General features: G+C 41.1%; 1 long non-coding RNA gene and 1 pseudogene across 5 annotated transcripts in view; one reads left to right on the top strand and one right to left on the bottom strand.

Annotated features, from left to right (window-relative positions):
• The window catches only part of Gm31646, a 169,103-nt gene extending 155,477 nt beyond the window's left edge, over positions 1–13,626 (bottom strand). For 4 of the 5 annotated variants that reach the window (XR_877209.2, XR_877210.2, XR_877207.2 and 1 more), the window contains exon 1: positions 13,519–13,626. This is a non-coding gene — a long non-coding RNA (predicted gene, 31646). Of the gene's footprint in view, positions 1–7,125; positions 7,166–13,518 lie in introns of all 5 variants that reach the window. The other variant, XR_877208.2, reaches the window with a different exon arrangement.
• Gm4837 (predicted gene 4837) lies at positions 20–1,612 on the top strand (annotated as a pseudogene).
• Positions 13,627–19,246: the final 5,620 nt, after the last annotated feature.

Raw genomic sequence — 19,246 nt, 5'->3', positions numbered from 1 at the left:
TTTTGGATTCTACAGAACCATGCCAAAGCCACACAGCAAAGCAGGGACTGCTTTCATTCAGACACAGTAGCTCCATGCAGCCATGGCTGACACCTTCCTGGAACACACGTGCCACCTGAACATTGACTCTGTGCCCATCATGACCTGACACACTGGCATCATTTGTACCATTGGCCCTGCTTCCCGATCTGTGGAAATGCTGAAGGAGATGAATAAATCTGGAATGAATTTGGCTCGGCTGAATTTCTCTGATGGAACCCATGAGTACCATTCAGAGACCATCAAGAATGTCCATACAGCCACGGAAAGCTTTGCATCAGATCCCATTCTCTACCATCCTGTTGCAGTGGCTTTGGATACAAAGGGACCTGAGATCCGAACTGGACTCATCAAGGGCAGCGGCATTGCAGAGGTGGAGCTGAAGAAGGGATTCACTCTGAAGAACACCCTAACAACACTTACATGGAGAAATGTGACTATAGTCCTGTGACTGGACTATAAAAACATATGCAAGGTGGTGGAGGTGGGCAGCAAGATCTGTATGGATGATGGGCTCATCTCACTTCAGGTGAAGGAGAAAAGTGCTGACTTCCAGGTGACTGGGGTGGAAAATAGCAGCTCCTTGGTCAGCAAGAAGGGCATGAACTTGCCCTGCGCTGTCTTGGACCTCCCTACTGTGTCAGAAAAGGACATCCAGGACCTGAAGTTTGGGGTGAAGCAGGACGTGGACATGGTGTTTGCATTTTTCATCTGAAAGGCAGCCGACATGCATGAAGTTAGGAAGGTCCTGGCAGATAAGGGCAAGAACATCAAGATCATCAGCAAAACCAAGAACCATGAAGGTGTCCGCAGGTTTGATGAAATCTTGGAGGCCAGCGATGGGATCATGGTGGCTCGTGATGACCTGGGCATTGAGATTTCTGCAGAGAAGGTCTTCCAAGCTCAGAAGACGATGATTGGACAATGCAACCGAGCTGGGGAGCCTGTCATCTGTGCCACACAGATGCTGGAGAGCATGATCAAGAAGCCACACCCCACCCGTGCTGAAGGCAGTAATGTGGCCAACCCAGTCCTGGATGGAGCAGACTTCATCATGCTGTCCAGAGAAACAGCCAATGGGAACTACTCTCTGGAGGCTGTTCGCTTGCAGCACCTGATAGCCGGAGATGCAGAGGCTGCCATCTACCACTTGAAGCTATTCAAGGAACTCCGCTGCCTGACGCCCATTACCAGCGACCCCACAGAAGCTGCCACCGTGGGCACCATGGAGACCTCATTCAAGTGCTGCAGTAGGGCCATTATCGTGCTCAACAAGTCTGCCAGGAGAGCTCATCAAGTGGCCAGGTAGAGCTCTCGGGCTTCTATCATTGTTGTAACACACAATTCCCAGACTGCTTGCCAGGCCCATCTGTTCTGTGGCATCTTCCCTGTGCTGTGTAAGGATGCCATACTAAATGTCTGGGCTGAGGATGTTGACCTTCGTGTAAACTTGACCATGGATGTTGGCAAGACCCGAGGCTTCTTCAAGTAGGGAGATGTGGTCAGTGTACTCACCGGGTGGTGCCTTGGCTCTGGCTTCACCAACACCATGCGTGTGGTGCCGCCTGTACCTTGATGGCCCTCTGGAGCCCCTCTTGTCCCTTCCCCTCGCCTATCTTATCCACTAGGCCAGCAATGCTTGTAATGCTCACTCTGGGCCATATTGTGGTGCTGGTGGGCTGGAACATCAGGGAAAATTAATGCCTCTAAAACATGCCATAGAGCTCTGCTATTTTTCATGGCCCTATTGAGCCAAGGGTGAAGGAAAGATGCAGGATTGGAAACCCTCTGACTTTATCACAGAAGGGCAGCAGCATCTCTGTGTAATTTGCTCCTGTACAAATTTGTCCAGAGAATTCCCAGCCCTAGCCTGGAGTCAGGAGATGGCAAGAGTAGGGGCTGAGGGCATGGGGCCCAGGGGCGCAGTGTAGATGACTTTTGGCCCTGACTTGCTTTTTCAACACTTTGGCCTCCCCACTCCTTGTGAACTCCACTGCTGTCACTGCAGACACTCCACTTTCCACCTTGTATTCTGCAGAGTCTCCAGACCTGTTACTATAGTGCCCACCTGAATGTCAATAAACAGGAGCTGGAGGAGGAGGATGGGGTGGAGGAGGAGGACGACGACAACGTCGACGAGGATGAGGAGGACAAGATAGATTTGCATTCTTCTGCATGCTGACCTCCGGTTGAACCAGCACCGTTTGTTGAAAATGCTGTCTTTTTGCCACTGGATGGTTTTAGCTTTTTAGTCAAAGATCAAGTGACCATAGGTGTGTGGGTTCATTTCTGGGACTTCAGTTCTAGTCCATTGGTCTACCTGTCTGTCACTGTATAAGTACCATGCAGTTTTTATACAATTGTTCTGTAGTACAGCTTGAGGTCAGGGATGGTGAATCCCCCAAAAGTTCTTTTATGGATGAGAATAGTTTTTGCTATCCTGGAATTTCAGTTATTCCAAATAAATTTGCAAATTTCTCTTTCTAACTCTTTGAAGAATTGAGTGGGAATTTTGATGGAGACTGCATTGAATCTGTAGACTGCTTTTGGCAAGATAGCCATTTTTACTATATTAATCCTGTTAATCCATGAGCATGGGAGATCTTTCCATCTACTGAAGTCTTCTTCTATATCTTTCTTCAGAGACTTAAAATTCTTGCCATACAGATCTTTCACTTCCTTAGTTAGAGTCATAACAAGGAATTTTATATTATTTGTGACCATTGTGAAGGGTGTTGATTCCCTAATTTCTTTCTCATCCAGTTTATCCTTTGAGTAGAGGAAGGCTACTGATTTGTTTGAATTAATTTTATACCCAGCCACTTTGCTGAAGTTGTTTATCAGGTTTAGGAATTCTCTGGTGGAATTTGGGGGTCATTTAAGTATACTATCATATCATCTGGAAATAGTGATACTTTGACTTCTTCCTTTCTAATTTGTATCCCTTTGACCTCCTTTTGTTGTCTAATTCCCTGGCTAGAACTTCGAGTACTATATTGAATAGATAGGAAGAGAATGGGCAGCCTTGTCTAGTCCCTCATTTTAGTGGGATTGTTTCAAGTTTCTCTCTCCTGGGCGGTGGTGGGGCATGTCTTTAAGCCCAGCACTTGGGAGGCAGAGGCAGGCAGATTTCTGAGTTCGAGGCCAGCCTGGTCTACAGAGTGAGTTCCAGGACAGCCAGGACTGCACAGAGAAACCCTGTCTCGGGGAAAAAAAAAAAGAACTTCCTCTCAAGTTTCTCTCCATTTAGTTTGATGTTGACTACTGGTTTGCTGTATATTGCTTTTACTGTGTTTAGGTATAGATAGACCTTGAATTCCTGATCTTACCAAGACTTTTAACATGAAGCCGTGTTGAATTTTGTCAAATGCTTACTCAGCATCTAATGAGATGATCATGTGTGTGTTTTTTTTTAAATTTAGTTTGTTTATATAATGGATTAAGTTGATGGATTCCTGTGTATTGAACCATCCCTGAGTCCCTAGGCTGAAGCCTACTTGATCGTGGTGAATGACCATTCTGATGTGTTCTTGGATTTGGTTTCTGAGAATTTTATTGAATATTTTTGCATCTATATTCATGAGGGAGATTGGTCTGAAGGTCTCTTTCTTTGTTGGGTCTTTGTGTGGTTCAGTTATAAGTGTAACTGTGTCTTCATAGAACAAATTAGGTAGTGTTCCTCTGTCTCTTTCTGTGGAATAGTTTGAAGAGTGTTGGTATTAGGTCTTCTTTTAGGGTTTGATAGAATTCTACACTAAACCCATCTGGTCCTGGCTCTTTTTGGTTGTGAGGCATTTAATGACTGCTTCTATTTATTTAGGGGTTATGGGTCTGGTTAGATGGTTTATCTGATCCTAATTTAACTTTGGTACCTGGTATCTATCTAGAAAATTATCCATTTTATCCAGATATTCCAGTTTTGTGGAGTATAGGCTTTTGTAGTAGGATCTGATGATTTTTTGAACTTCCTGTTTCTGTTGTTATACATTTCATTTCTGATTTTGTTGATTTGGATACTGTCTCTGTGCCCTCTGGTTAAGGGTTTATCTATCTTGTTGATCTTCACAAAGAACCACCTCCTGATTTTGTTGATTCTTTGTATAGTCTCTTTGTTTCTACTCTGTTGATTTCAGCCTTGAGTTTCATTATTTCCTGCCATCTACTCCTCTTGGGTGTATTTGTTTCTTTTTGTTCTAGAGCATTCAGATGTGCTATTAAGCTGCTAGTGTGTAGTATGTAGTCTCCCACTATTATTGTGTGAGGTGTAATGTGTGCTTTGAGCTTTAGTAAAGATTTTTCGTTGTTGTTGTTGATGTTGTTGTTTTATGATGTGGGTGCTCTTGCATTTGGTGCATAGGTGTTCAGAATTGAGAGTTCATCTTGGTAGATTTTTCCTTTCATGAGTAAGTGTCTTTCCTCATCTTTTTTGATAAACTTTTTTGGTTTAAAGTTGATTTTATTAGATATTAGAATGGCTATTCCAGCTTGTTTCTTGGGACCATTTGCTTGGACATTTTTTTTCCAATCTTTTAGTCTGAGATAATGTCTGTCTTTGTCACTGAGGTACATTGACTGTATGCAGCACAATGCTGAGTCCTGTTTACATATTCAGTCTGTTAATCTATGTCTTTTTATTGGGGAATTGAGTCCATTGATGTTAAGAGATATCAAGGACAAGTGATTGTTGTTCCTGTTATTTTTGTTGTTAGAGGTAGAATTATGTTTGTATGGCTATCTTCTTTGGGGTTTGTTAAAAGATTACTTGCTTGCTTTTTCTTGGGTATAGTTTCCCTCCTTGTGTTGGAGTTTTCCATCTATTATCCTTTGTAGGGCTGGATTTATGGAAAGAGAATGCTTAAACTTTATTTTATCATGGAATATTTTGGTTTCTCCACCTATGGTAATAGAGTTTTGCTGGGTATAGTAGCCTGGGCTGGTATTTGAGTTCTCTTAGGTTCTGTATGACATCTGCTCAGGATCTTCTGGCTTTTAGAGTCTCTATTAAGAAGTCTTGTGTAATTCTGACCAGTCTGCCTTTATATGTTACTTTGTCTTTTTCCCTCATTGTTTTTAACATTCTTTCTTTGTTCTGTGCATTTGGAGTTTTGATTATAATGTGACGGGTGGAATTTCTTTGCTGGTCCAATCTATTTGGGGTTCTGTAGGCTTCTTGTATGTCACTGTCTATAGTTTATGAAAGTTTTCTTCTATAGTTTTGTTGACAATATTTACTGGCCCTTTAAATGGGAATCTTTACTCCCTTTTATGCATATTGTCCTTAGGTCTTCTCATTGTGTCCTGGATTTCCTGGATGTTTTGGGTTAGGAACTTTTTGCATTTTGCATTTTCTTTGACTGTTGTGCCAATGTTTTCTATGGTATCTTCTACCCCTGAGATTCTCTCTTCTATCTCTTGTATTCTGTTGGTGATGCTTGCATCTATGACTCCTGATCTCTTTCCTAGGTTTTTCTACCTACAGGTTTGTCACCCTTTACGATTTCTTTAATGTTTCTATTTCCATTTTTAGATTCTAGGTGGTTTTGATCAATTCCTTCACCTGTTTGGTTGTGTTTTCCTGTAATTCTTTAAGGAATTTTTGTGATTCCTCTTTAAGCCTTTCTACCTGTTTACCTGTGTTCTCCTGTATTTCTTTAAGAGAGTTATTTATGTCCTTCTTAAAGTCCTCTATCATCATCATGAGATGTGATCATAAATCAGAATCTTTCTTTTCCAATGTGTTGTGTTATCCATGGCTTGCTATGGTGGGAGAACTGTGTTCTGATGATGCCAAGTAACCTTGGTTTCTGTTGCTTATGCCCTTGCCTCTCACCATCTGGTTATCTCTGGTGTTAGCTGGTCTTGCTGTCTCTGACTGTAGCATGTCCCACCTGTGAGCCTGTGAGCCTGTGATCTGTGGTGTGTCAGCACTCCTGGGAGATCAGCTCTCTCTGGGAGGGATTTGGGTATGGAGTGCTGTGGCACAGGGTTAGCTCTAGGGTGTAGATGAAAACTGGTCCTGTTCCAGGCTGCTCCGTGGTTCCTGTGTCTTGTGGGCTCCAGGCAGGTCCCACTTGGGCATGTATTAGAGCAGTCATGGTGGTCTCACCTATGATCTTAGATATGTCAGTACTCCTGGGAGACCAGCTCTCTCCGCGCAGGATTTGGGTACAGAGAGCGACACAGCTACAATCTACTGTGCTTCTAAACTGAAGTAAGTTTTGGGGTATGTATTTTAATATTTTCCCTATAAATATGTTATTTTTATAGGAAAAAAAGCTGTTGAAAACGAATTGTGAAAGTTCTCATAGTAAAACCAGCAAAGTAGTTCCATGATTTCCCAATTTAAAAAAAAAAAAAAGCAAAAAACAAAACAAACAAACAAAAAAGCTGTCAGTTTACCCACAGAACTGTTCCTTGGTCCACTTCCTGATACCATAAAGAAAAACAAATACATTTCTGTTCAGGGGCCTTTTTTCCTGTGTAGGCATGTTTTTGTTTGGATTTAACACATGTGTATGTGACTTCACAGGCATGAACACATGTGTACATGTGGAGAACTGATATAAATGTCAGGAACCATCATCCATCAATCTTCTACCTCATTCATCAGGGAAGGACCTCTCGATCCCCTAGCTATCACTAACACAGCAAGTCTTATTGAACAGCTTGCTCAGGGGTCTTATTTTTGTCTTCCAAGCCTGGAATTACAGGTAGACTGTAATTCCCACCCAGCATTTATGTGGGTACTGGAGATCTCAACTCTGGTTCTCCTGTTTTTGCAACAATACTTTTAACCTTTAGCCACTGAGCCATCTCACCAGCCTCCAAAGAAAATTTTCTTATTCTAATCACACAACTCTGACCCATCTTGGTCTAACTTCAGGTAGGCTGTGCTCAGTAAATACAAATCATTACCAAAATAAAGCACAGAAAGTAAAATATCTACAAGTTATTAGAAAGAATGTGTAACTCTGATGTCCTAGTGCATATTAAACTGGTAGAGACAGTCCCTTCATGAGTATAATAGGTGAGTTTGATTGTCATTTTAAGTGGGGTTGGAATAACCTAGGAGATGGTGATACATACCTGTTAGGGGATGGCAACATCTCTTGGGCAGAGACTAGGACTAAACAAATGAAGAGAAAAAAAATACAAATGAATCTATGTAACTCGAAGAAACTGACTAAAGGCAACTTAAAGTGACCACTGACCCGTGTTTCATGACCTATGCTTCTATGTCTACCTGTAACTTCTTGCTTCCTGCTTCCACCCAGGTCTCTGCCAGCAGATACCTGAAGATGCTGATTTCTCAGAAGACAGAGAGCAGGGAAGGAAAACCAACCTAACAACAAGAAAGTGCACGCAGGATGAACCCCACAAGGGAAGCCTAACCCTGAGGCTTGGAATTTAATTTTTCTGCTAATGGTGTAATTCTTCTCTCAAGTGAATCACTCTTTATTCCACTTCACTTTGCATGTATTATCTCTAAGGAGCAATATTTAATCTATAATTATCTTACTATATAATTTAGACCTTTGGATATCGCAGTAAGATATGCATTAGACAAAAGAGCCTGGTGCTAAATTGTTTTGCCAGGATAAGCTGTACCATTCCCATTTGTCTTTACCTCTTCTTTTGAGAGTGTTGCTTACTGAAGCAAGGTTATGGGACCCATATAGCCATATTGCAAGTATTCAGACAAGCCTCAACAAACGGCTCAGTCAGAATGCTAGGCAAGGATACTCAGAGAGTAACTATCTTTCTGCCAAGAGAAGTTTACAGTATTTATCATGTTTCTCCCTCAAGAACTACAAGGCAGGGAGAGCATGAAAATGGAAGTCAAGCTGTGTGCACCAGAAAGAAAGGAAATAAAAAGGAGAGAACAGGATGAAGAGAGGGAAGGAAAGGAATTCTCAGGGCAGGGAAGTGACCAGGCCAAGGCAAAGAGCACAGAGGGAGTGAGCCACCAGCTGCTCTTTCAGACATTGTGGCTGTGGGAGGTAACTATGCTTTTCCCTTTTCTGGTAATCACAAGATGTGTGAGCATGGTTTTGTGCTGAGCTTAGTACACTGCCTTGTCACATGAACAAAATCAATTCAAAATACCTATAACAATCTTTTCTGTTTCATGGGAGAGGAACTTTTCCATGGGAAAAAAATTTTACCATGCTACTCTGTTTCTCTAGGTCAAATGCAAATGACCACCAAAATCTATACTCCCCTAAATGCTTTTCTAAATTACACAATGAGTAGAAGTTTGTTAATAACTCTGACCTTGGTCCAGGCCAGCTTCTCATGCCATCCACCAGACAACTGATGGTGTATCTGCCTCTGAACTCAAGGATGTCTTTCCTTAGCTTGAATTACCTTGAGAAACTAAGCTGACTGCAGATTCTAAGAAAGAAACGGCTCCAAATTTGCAAGTCTTGGTCCAACCTTCTCATACCATCCAAAAGTGTCTGACATTGAAATTCTAGTTTCAGTGAAGTGTGTTAATGCATATTTTAATGAATGCAAACTGTGAGGTCTAGCAGTGCTGTGGAAACATTCCCTTTAAAAAGAGGAACAGTTCCAGAAGGTACATGCATTTAACCCACACGTCACTTTTTTAAGAAGCTTATTCTTAATGAATATAAATATGTCATGTTATCTGAAAATTAAGGTCATAAATTAGTGATGATAAGAAGAGTGTAGAGTATGTCGTACTCATTAAAAGAAATGGACAAATGGCAAGCTACAGGAAGAAACAGCACATGGAGTATGTCAGGCAGAGTATTGCCCGTGTAGCATTTTAATAGAATAATTTCTTATGTTTTCAGTTCTGACTCTCACCTGAAACCCCCCACAAGATCTCTAAGCAGTGGTACCTTGTTGCCCAGAGTTATTTCATTCCAATCCCTTGCACAGATTTGAGAGCCTTTTGATGAAACCTAACAGTAAAGGTAAGCCAAGGCAATAAGAGTAGGATGCACATATCATAGTGAAAATAGTTTCTAATGGAAACTAAGAACAAACATCAGACAATGATGTGATGAAGTTACAACTGTCCCTCCCCCACTAAAATGTGTCTTCACAGAGCGGACATTACTTCTCATCTAGAATGGCTGCTGTAGGTCAGACTGGCCCTATGGAACTCCCTCAAGCTGGGTGAGGCTATTTCACAAAACAAGTCACTGGTCTCAGCCCTCCCTCTCACCTGATGGCCCAGAGAGCACACAAGAACAGAGAAAGCAGGTGGGCATCCCCTGCCACCAGGCAGGTCACTTGTATTCACAGATAACAACTCAGAGAAGATTCCACAGCTGTGTCTTGGGGATACCGGAAATCACATCGGCTATGTGACTAGAAAGGAGAAAACATACCTACAACCAATAGGAAAAAGTAGAGAAAGTGCAAGGCCTCACTTTTTCTAACTATGTCTCCTTGTTGGGATTACAGTTCGTGCACAGCACTCTCAAGTATGACTAATGTCTGGGGAGATAGCTATTTCTTTTTTTTTTTTTTTTTTTTTTTTTTTTGGTTTCTGCCATTCTGGGCTATCTCAATACTACTTATCCCCTTCTTTATTTTCTCTCACAATTCCACTTTACCTTCACTTTCATTAAAGATGATGTTTCTCTTCTGAAGAACCTAAAATGCCACTCCTAGTATGAATTATGTGACTTCATAAAGCCAGTAGTTATTCTCATCATCCAAGGCTAAATAAAGACAAAATATTGTCCCTGCAGTTTGAATCTAGAATGGCCTCTGAAGGTCTGTGTATTCAAGCTTTGCATCTAGCCTGTGAAGTTTCTGGCCTGTGACAGAGCTCCTTAAGAGATGAGGTTTAATGGAAGAAAGTTAGGTCCCTGGGGCCACGTTCTTGAAGGAGATATGGGGGACCAAGTGTCTTCTTCCTTATCTCTTTCATTTCTGACCACCATGAAGTTAATGAGTACCTTCCACCATAAGCTCCCACTATAAAGTAATGTGCAACTGAAGGCCAAAAGCAACAGGGTCAAGCAGCCACAGATTAAAATTCTCCTAAGTTTTAGCCATAGTAGATTTTTTCTTTAAATTGTTTATCTTAGATATTTTGTCTCTGTGACTGAAAGCTAATTAACACAGGTGTAAATGCATATAAACCATATACTCGGCATACAGAAAATGTTCAAAAATGGCTTTATCATCATGCTAGGTACAGTTTACAACTATTAACTCAAAAGTGATATTCATAATGATGGTTCCTTGATCACTGAGTCAGCCAGCAGAACAGCCATTATAAATAAGCTGCAGGAACATTTGACTTCCATTAGTGAATGGACAAACGGCATCCTTCCAGACCCCTAGACCTCCAAACTCATGAACTAGGTTCCTCTGACTATCCACATTACTCCCTTCTCACACTTCTACCTTGTTTTCACTCAAGGACCCTACTCTGGTCACTTCACCCCCATGATACCAGCCTTCACTCCAGACACGGACCTGAACATGCCACAACCTCTAGTTTCCAGTAGTTCCCACTCCTACCTCTTCACTGACCCAAAAATAAATTTTCTGTATTCACTTGAGTTGATAGTTATGCTTGCTTCCACATACACAAATTAATACGTGGTTTCATCTGCGATGAAAGTTGATATACGTATGGACACTACAACTCCAAAGCTAAAGAAGCAAATGTCAGACTGACGGTTTCTCTCAGTAGTAGAGCACTTGCCTCGTACACACAGGCCCTGAGTTCAGTCCAGATTTATTAAAAAACATCAAATGAAAATAAAAAGAAGAAACAACTCTCCAAATATGGTTGGTGTGGATTTATATGTACATTTCTAAAGAACTTTCTCCCCTTCCTATTTTAGATCATCTTTCTCCAATAGCCCATGTAACTGCCATATGGTTACAATGTACATAGTGAGATTGCAAATGTTATTTGTCCAACAACTTTGCATTTTTATTTTCTAAGAATTCTGCAAAGCCCATTCCCTTGTCTAGACAGCTGACAATTCCATAATTCAGAATGATAGTTTACATTTATAACTTAATAGACATATGATTTCTTGTGTGTATGATCTCTCACTCAGTGAAAAATATACAGTTCTAAAGGTTCTCTTGTAAGATCCATATTCAAAATCAATATATCTGATGAGAAATAACCAGGGCCAACTATCAGTTTTGTGATAGAGAAGCAGACATTATCCCATTATCATTATATACATTTTAAGTTCCATATTAACATTCAATTTAAGGAATTTTTAAAATACTCTATACATATGGTTTTTCCAAGAATGACTCAAGGCTTCTGGGTGTCTTTTCCCCGTAGAGTAAAACTCCGGTGCTCTCTTTACTGTCAGCCATGAATAATTTTACAACCTCCCCAGTAGGTTATGTGCTTTGGGATTTTTCATTGGCCTGTGAAACATTTATTATATTCTGAGAACTTATCAGGCATAGTATAAAACATGGAAAAGATATAGTCCTTATCCAGAGCCCTCTCCATCTAAATAGCACAAGCAAGCAAATAAAAATAGTACGTTGCAAAGATTGGTTTCAATTTCCTTCATTTCTTTTTAGGATTATGATGTCATTTTTCAAAGCCCATGTCCGCAAGCTTCGGTCTGAGGAGAGCCTGTGGTCATATGAGATTAGAGGACGGTTCACCAAAGAAATGAGTTTTGAGCAAGACCCACTGAAGCAGAATCGGGGCCATACATCAGGAGAAATGCTGAAATAGAGTTTAGCATAAAAGAACTGAAACACCAGCCTTTCTGGGAGAGGCAACTGTGCTGAAACTCTCAATTCAGAGGAAAGAAATGTTTAAGTCCCTGGTCTATGCTCATAACTGTGGTGAAGTTTGCAACCTTGGGAAGATGGCCTCACCTTTCTCAACTTGTGCTTCTTCGGGAATAAGAAGAGGATGAAATCCCGGTTTGTGTCATTTCCGTAGATAATGGAAGGGCACAATGCAAGTCACAGGAAATATTTAGTAATTCTTAGTTGAAGAGAAATGAGCATTGTGTGGTTGCCAGGACCTGATTTTCTTCTCATTTGAAAGGAGCAGGTAGACAGAGTAGCCATGGTCAGTAATAGTCATAGATAGCTTGCCATGTGACTTTTAGAGGAGAGTGGTTCTCCTTTTGCTTCCAGGATTACCTCAACAGCCCAGGGAGGGGACAAGCATCTCTGAGGCCCTGTGAAGCTATGGCTTTTGTAGGGAAAAGTGAGTCTGTGGGCACCACGCTGTGACCATGTGCTCAAGATAGTTAAGTGCTGAGCAACCTGGCCATGTGCCTATATCTGTAATGACATTAACAAGCTTTGACAGAACACTTAACCAGCTAGAAACACTGTGTTATTTAATTGTATTGTTACAAGAAATCAAGGAGCCATCATTCAAGACCTCTGTACAAAGCCCTATAATAGCTGAAGTTTTGCAAGATATCTTGCCACACACCGGCAGTATGACTTTGCACAAGGTATAACATCATAGGTCTGAGCTCCATATCTTAGTCCTCAATATAAGCATTGTAAAAATGAATCCACTAGTGAGTTCAGAACAATAAATATAAATTCAAGTAAGGCAGTGACTGGTTCATGGAACTCACTCCATAAATGCTGGCTATTCTTATTTAATGCATCTGTTAAACAGGTGAAAATTATGAAATGCAGTGGTTTCACATATCAACTTGACTATACTAAGGTATATGCAGATAGTTGGTAAAGCATTATTTCTGGAGGGTTTCAAAAAGATTAGCATTTGGATCAGTAGATTGGGGAAAAAAATCATCTAATCTATTGAGGGTCTGGATAGAATAAAAAGGCAGAAGAAGGGAAATTTTTCTCCCTTCTTGAGTTGAAAGTCAGTCTTCTATAGCTGGTAGGCAACTGAGCACCTGATTTTTGGGTCTTCCAATTTGGAAGTTATATCATACTTCCCCCTACTTCTGTTCCTACTCTCATGCCATAAGACACAGACCTAATCACACTATAATCTTTCACAGCTCTCCAATTTGTAGATGATATATCATGTGGCTTCTCAACCCCTAAAAGCCATAGAATCATTTCCAGGAGACATCCTACCTCTGTGTGTCTATAGAGACACTGATTTCCCAGTTGGCTCTGTTTCTGAGAAACCCTGAGTAATGCACCTCTCTGTCTCATGTAGGAAGTAAGCCACATGTAATAACTTCAACTAACAATGCTCTCACCAACACACCACATACCCCAGTCTCAGTAGCCCACATAGTTGACAAACTTACTAACAAGGAAAGTGCAGATTCCACTTCTAATGAATAGTCAGGAGATTTTGAACATATTATAGATAAATTCTTATTCCCCTTCGGTAGATAAAAGTCCTTCTGGATCCCCAGACACAGGGACCCGGGCACTTTGGTAGCTAGAACATGAAGTATAATTGCAAAAGGTCTGATGCGTGTAATTTTAAAATGCACTCTTCCCCTTGCCTGGTCTCCTTGCCCAGTGCCACATTCTCTTATAACTTACCTCCAAGACCACACTGCCTCTGGCTCCACTTCCATCCTGCCCGTTCCTCCTGAGAACACCCGGAGCCACAGCTCGCACTCCCCTGACCATGCACCACCATCAACCACCCCAGTCTCACCCAACTCCCTTTAGCCCCATAAAAGGAAATCACCGGAGACTTTCATATTTTAAAACTGACCGGATAACTCAAAGACTTGGCAAAGAATATTCTGCCTCATCCTCCTTGCAACTGTGGAGGCCACAAATTATCAGTACCTGAGAAACCTAAAAGACTGCAGCTCCTATCTGCTCCCCTGTCTTGTCCGACTCTGAGGGATTTAAAAACAAAAATGAATAAACTAAACACTCCTACTAGTGCACAGCTCTGAAAGCTCAGAAGGAAAAGAAGGAGGTTGACATGACACTACAGTAAGAATTTTTCTCCTTGCTTCTTGGGCTGAGGAGGCGACCAGTATTTAGTATGTTCAGTCATTAGAAAGAAAATAAAGGTAACTGAGAATTTCATGTGACAATTGTTCCTGGAGTTTCCATAATATATTAAAATTTAAACATCCAAAAGGAAAAAACAAAAACAAAAACTCCTGGATTCCAGAATGCACAGTTTCTTGGAAATCAACCAACAGATAGTGTGAATTACAGTAAATGCCATGGAGAAATAAACATGGGCTGAGACAGAGTGAAAGATAGCTGTTCCATAGGCTGGCCAAAGAAGATCTCTGCAGACAGGTACAGACAGCTCAAGTTTGAAGCAAAGGAGTAACATTCCAGTATAATGTATATCATTCCTTCTGAAATGACAAAAAGAAAAGGAAGTCTACTCTCATTTTACTATGTTCCTGCCTACTGGTCACCTCCTTAGTCCAAGAAGCAAGGAGAACAATTCTTACTGCAGTGTCATGTCAACCTCCTTCTATCCTTCTGAGCTTCCAGAGCTCTGGGCTAATAGGAGTGTTTAGTTTATTCATTTATTGTTTTTAAGAGGAAACCATAGAGACATCAAAGGACAGCATGAGGCCAAACAGATGCCAGTGTAGGGATTCAGGAAAAGGTTATAGAATTGTGTGCAAGTGGTCCTACAATAAAGTAAAATGGATGACCTAACAGAAAAGGATCTGGCAGGGGCAGATTGTCCAAGGTTCTCAAACTCTGTACTAAGTCAGTCTGCCCCCAAGGAAAACAGCAAGGAGAGCAAGGGAAAGAAAGCATCAAGCAGAAAGGATGCCCACCTCACAATGCAAACAACACACAAGACTCTTCAGGACATCGTACAATGCTTTACAATGCCACCTAGCATGGTAGCCACTACAGGTTCCCGTGACTACTAAATCAATAAAAGCTTAATAAGTCTAAAAGAGAATAGATTCAAATGGACAATATTTATTTTTGTCACATTAATTTTCCTTGGAGCTAATGTGGCCAGGATATATTTTGCTACATAAGTAAGCAGGAATGACACTGTGTCATATAATTCCCATGAGAGGAAACCTGTAGGAACAGCTACCAGTTAAAGACAAGCAGATAAGATATTGAGGGTGCTAACATAAGGCTCATTTTGATGTCTAACCCAGGGAATCCATGCCCAACAGGAACTTAATTAAAGCCCAAATGAATACAAGAGGATTCTGAGAACCAACAGTGGTAGAAGGAAGAAAGATCTGTGTTTGATAAATGATGAATTCAGTAAGAGAGATAGGGAAAGGTGTGGGGAATCTGAACAATGAGTCCAGATGAGGACCTCCCATGTGCTAAGCTGCTGGAGGGGAAATTATGATGTTGAATATCAATTTGTGGTCTTGCTCATTGCAGTTGAAATGTAGGTGAAGATTACATTCAAGAACCATGTGACTGGAATTTTGATGTAGAGTTTCTAAGGTAGAATTTTGAACTTTGCATCATGAAAACCTTCAATTTTATATAAAAATTGATCCCACAGGAAATCCTTAATCCCAAATTCTAAATCTGATAGACAAAGGCAGGTCTAAATGTTTAAAGAAAGATTAGAAAACTAGGAAACCAATTAGTCAGTAAAGTGTTCCCCTTGCTAGCAAGAGGACCTGAGTTGGTCATCAAACGTACATCATCGTTGTCGGTTTGATTTATTTTGTTTTGCTTTGTGTTTTAAAGCAGAGTGGGACCGTGCATTCTTGTCATGCCAGTACTGGACAGGTGAAGACAAGGTGAAGCCATGTGTTTCACTGTCTATCTTAGTGTTCTTGGTGAGTCACAACCCAGCAAGAGACTCTGTCTCAAAAATAAAGTAGAAACAATACTGGAATTGTCTTCTGTTCGGCATGCATGAGGAAAGAGAGAGACAGAGAGAGAGGGGGGGGCAGAAGAGGGAGAGGGAGGAAGGAAGGAAAGAAGGAAAAAAGGAAGGAAGAAAGGAAGGAAGGAAGGAAGGAAGGAAGGAAGGAAGGAGAGAGAGGGAGAGAGAAAGGGAGAGGGAAGAGATGAGAATAGGAGGAAAAGGAAGGAAGGAAGGAAGATGGAGGAAAGGTGGAAGGGAAAGGAAGAAGGATGAAAGATAAGGGAGGAAGGAAGGAAAGGAGAAAAGGAGGGAGGAAGGACGAAAGGGAAGGAAGAAGGAAAGAGGGGGATGGAAGAAGGGAAAGGAAGGAAAAAGGAAAGAAGAAGGAAGGAAGAAGTTAGTTCTACATTTGCCTTCCCTTTCTCAAAGAGAAAAAACACTCACTTCTTCTGACATGGAAACAGTTCGATGTTTGGTTACTATCCAAAGACATTTTGGGTTCGATTTCAGTCTATAAGTGTGTTGAGCTAAAAGAACTGGTACTACTAATCCATGTGGTTTACATTAATGCTATTCACGATGTTTATCCAAACTCTCTGCAGGAAGCGGCGACACCAGATGGTCCCCATGTTCATGTGTTGCTAAAATACATTCAGAAGAAGAATTCATCAATCGTGGCGTAAATAAAACACATGTCTCTGCATTTGTTATTGAAAGCACCATTTCAGAGTCAAGACACTGCATCAGGACACCCACAAGAAAAGGTTCAAAGCAAATATCTTCCCAAGCCATTTGGATTAACTGATACCTGCAAAGCAAGACAGAGGCTTGCAAAAGAGAATTTTAAAGGAGTATGAATTTCAGTGGCTTCCAGAAGGAGAGCAAGTTATTCAGTGCAAAAAGGGTGAATTTCTTCAGCACCTTCCTGACTGTGAGGACATTGTGTGCATCTCAGGCGGGTACCAAGTGGTGCAGTAAAGCAGCAAATTAGAAGAATGTAAATTCTTTAGTGGGAATTGCACGCAGGGGGGAAATGCCTCCTAATGCTCATATTTGTTTTCATGTAAATAATGTACACTCTCCCTAAAATCAGATGGGCCCAGGACTAAGTAAGATATCCAAACCTAAGAGAGAGGAATGCTGGACCCCAAAATGTCAAGGGCATAAGTATCTCCTTTCTTGGGTGCAATTCTTGGCAAATGAAAACAACATACTGCACTGAGATCTGAAATTCAGCGGCTTCTATCCTTTGCCCCCTCTTATTCTTGGTGTTCTCAACCTCTTTCTGCCTCTCTCTGTCTCTGTCTGTCTCTGTCTCTGTCTGTCTCTGTCTCTGTCTCTGTCTGTCTCTGTCTCTGTCTCTGTCTGTCTCTCTCTCTCTCTCTCTCTCTCTCTCTCTCTCTGGTTTCTTATTACACTGAATTGCATGATAATTGGTTGAGTGGATCCAGATGATATCATTTCTGTTTTAACTGGTGACACTGCTACTGTTATTCCTCCCAAATCTTTCTGTGTGTTGCCACACAGATGTAGGGGTACTCAGAGTGCTTTCTCAGATTAATCAAAACCTCACTTTTCCACAGTAGGCAAAGTCAGTGGCCTGTGTTCTCTACTGTTCTCTTAGCTCTAGAGACAATGATTCACAGCCCTGGACCTAAAATGTCTGTCATTGGCTATCGGCATCACCTTCTTCTCTCTGTCCCTAACCATTTATAGCACTCAGAGACTGTATCTCAGCATTTAGCTCATAATTCAGCATGACCTCTACTGTCTTCTGGGGACATTATTCTGTGGCAAGTTAAGCTCACTTGACCTCTTGACAAAGCTCCTCAAGAATGCCATTATGGATCAGAAGGCAGTCTTATCTGCCTTTGCATTGGCCCTGGTGAGAGAGAAATTCATCTCAGAGATTTGTGGAGCCCACGACCTAGTAGCCAATAGAAATGATCTAGCAGGATTCACAACCCAAGATTCAGAAGGGAGTTAACACAGGAGGTCTAAGGTAGCCTTAGTAGAAATGTGAGTGTCCTTGCTGTTGTGAAGGAGTCCAGACATCAATGTAATGTGACATCTTAAGGGTCAAAAGGAGAAATAGCTACCTGTTAGAAAAGTACTGAGATGGGACAGACATCAGGCAAAATCTATGAGGATATGGGATAACAAACTTGGAGGGCAGAGACCTATGAAAGCACAACACACATCTCTGTCTCTAGCAGCCCACAGATACTCAAATCTACAGATGTTCAAATCTCACAGAAAATGATAGACTATTACTATTTCCTTACAACCTCCATGTAACTGTATATATATATATATATATATATATATATATATATATATATATACATACATATATATATATCATCTTGATCCTTCATCATACCTAATACATTATAAATTCTGTGTACATGGTTGTTGTGTTGCATTGTTTAGAAAATGATAGCAAGAAGAAAAAGTCTGCCCATGTCCAGTGTGGATTTGGTTTTTCTTTTGGTCTATTTGGTCTATCTTCTTTTGGTTGGTGGCTGTGTCTGCAAATATGAATTCCACAGAAATATTCAGAGGCTGAGTGCTGTATATTTAGGCTGAAACTTGGAAAATAATCAAAATTCAGCTAGATATTTCATCCCTTAAAATATATGCATTATGTATATATATGCATTATATTATGCACTATGAAATTGACAATATTATCTTTGTTGTTGCTAACTTAGGCACCCTTTAGTTAACTTTACAATACTTCTTCAAATGGTGTATCTTGGGTAATTTAAATCTACCTAGAAAGAACGGCATCGGCCAGCTGCTCTAAGTAGAGTGCTTATTTCAGTCGTTGTTAGATAGATTTTGGAAGGCACTGAGAAAAGCTTCACCCTCCACATGAGACTCTGCTAACAGTTTCTCTGTCTTCACAGCCTATCAACTGCAGATATTCTCTTTGTTAGTATTGTACACTTGAGAAATGACTCTCCAGTGACGAGATGAGTGATGATCAAGATGTGCGTACTGACCAGAATCCTGCACAGCCTTCCTACTCACGCATGAGAGGGGTGTGAGAACCCTGCAAGCTTCAGAGCGCACACAATTAGGAACAGTGCCCGAGGCTTGATTCGGAAATTGTCCTGAGTCCAGCTGCTGACTCAGAAGATTCTCATTGTTTGAATCTGGCTGGGATGTTAGCCGAATCCTGCTGCTAAACTACTGCCGCTTTGACACTAGTGAACCATTCATGCAAGGAGGTGGTGGAGCTCTAGAAGTGACCGAGGGATAGGGCCTCATCAAGCTTGTAGGACTGGTTACATCACTCCCTCTAAGGCGCTTCACTAAAAACTCTTTGGCAGGAATTGAGCTGAACCGTGCTGCCATTAAAATCTGTGAGATATCCTTCACCTTGACCAATTTTGAATGGTCACCAATATTCCTCTCAAAAACATTAATGTAAAACTCAAATTGGCTTAGGGCAGTTTACACCATCCTTCTAAG

This window comes from Mus musculus, chromosome 18 (assembly GCF_000001635.26).
Source record: "Mus musculus strain C57BL/6J chromosome 18, GRCm38.p6 C57BL/6J".
Lineage (NCBI taxonomy): Eukaryota > Metazoa > Chordata > Mammalia > Rodentia > Muridae > Mus > Mus musculus.
This window is presented reverse-complemented; position numbering and strand designations above follow the sequence as displayed.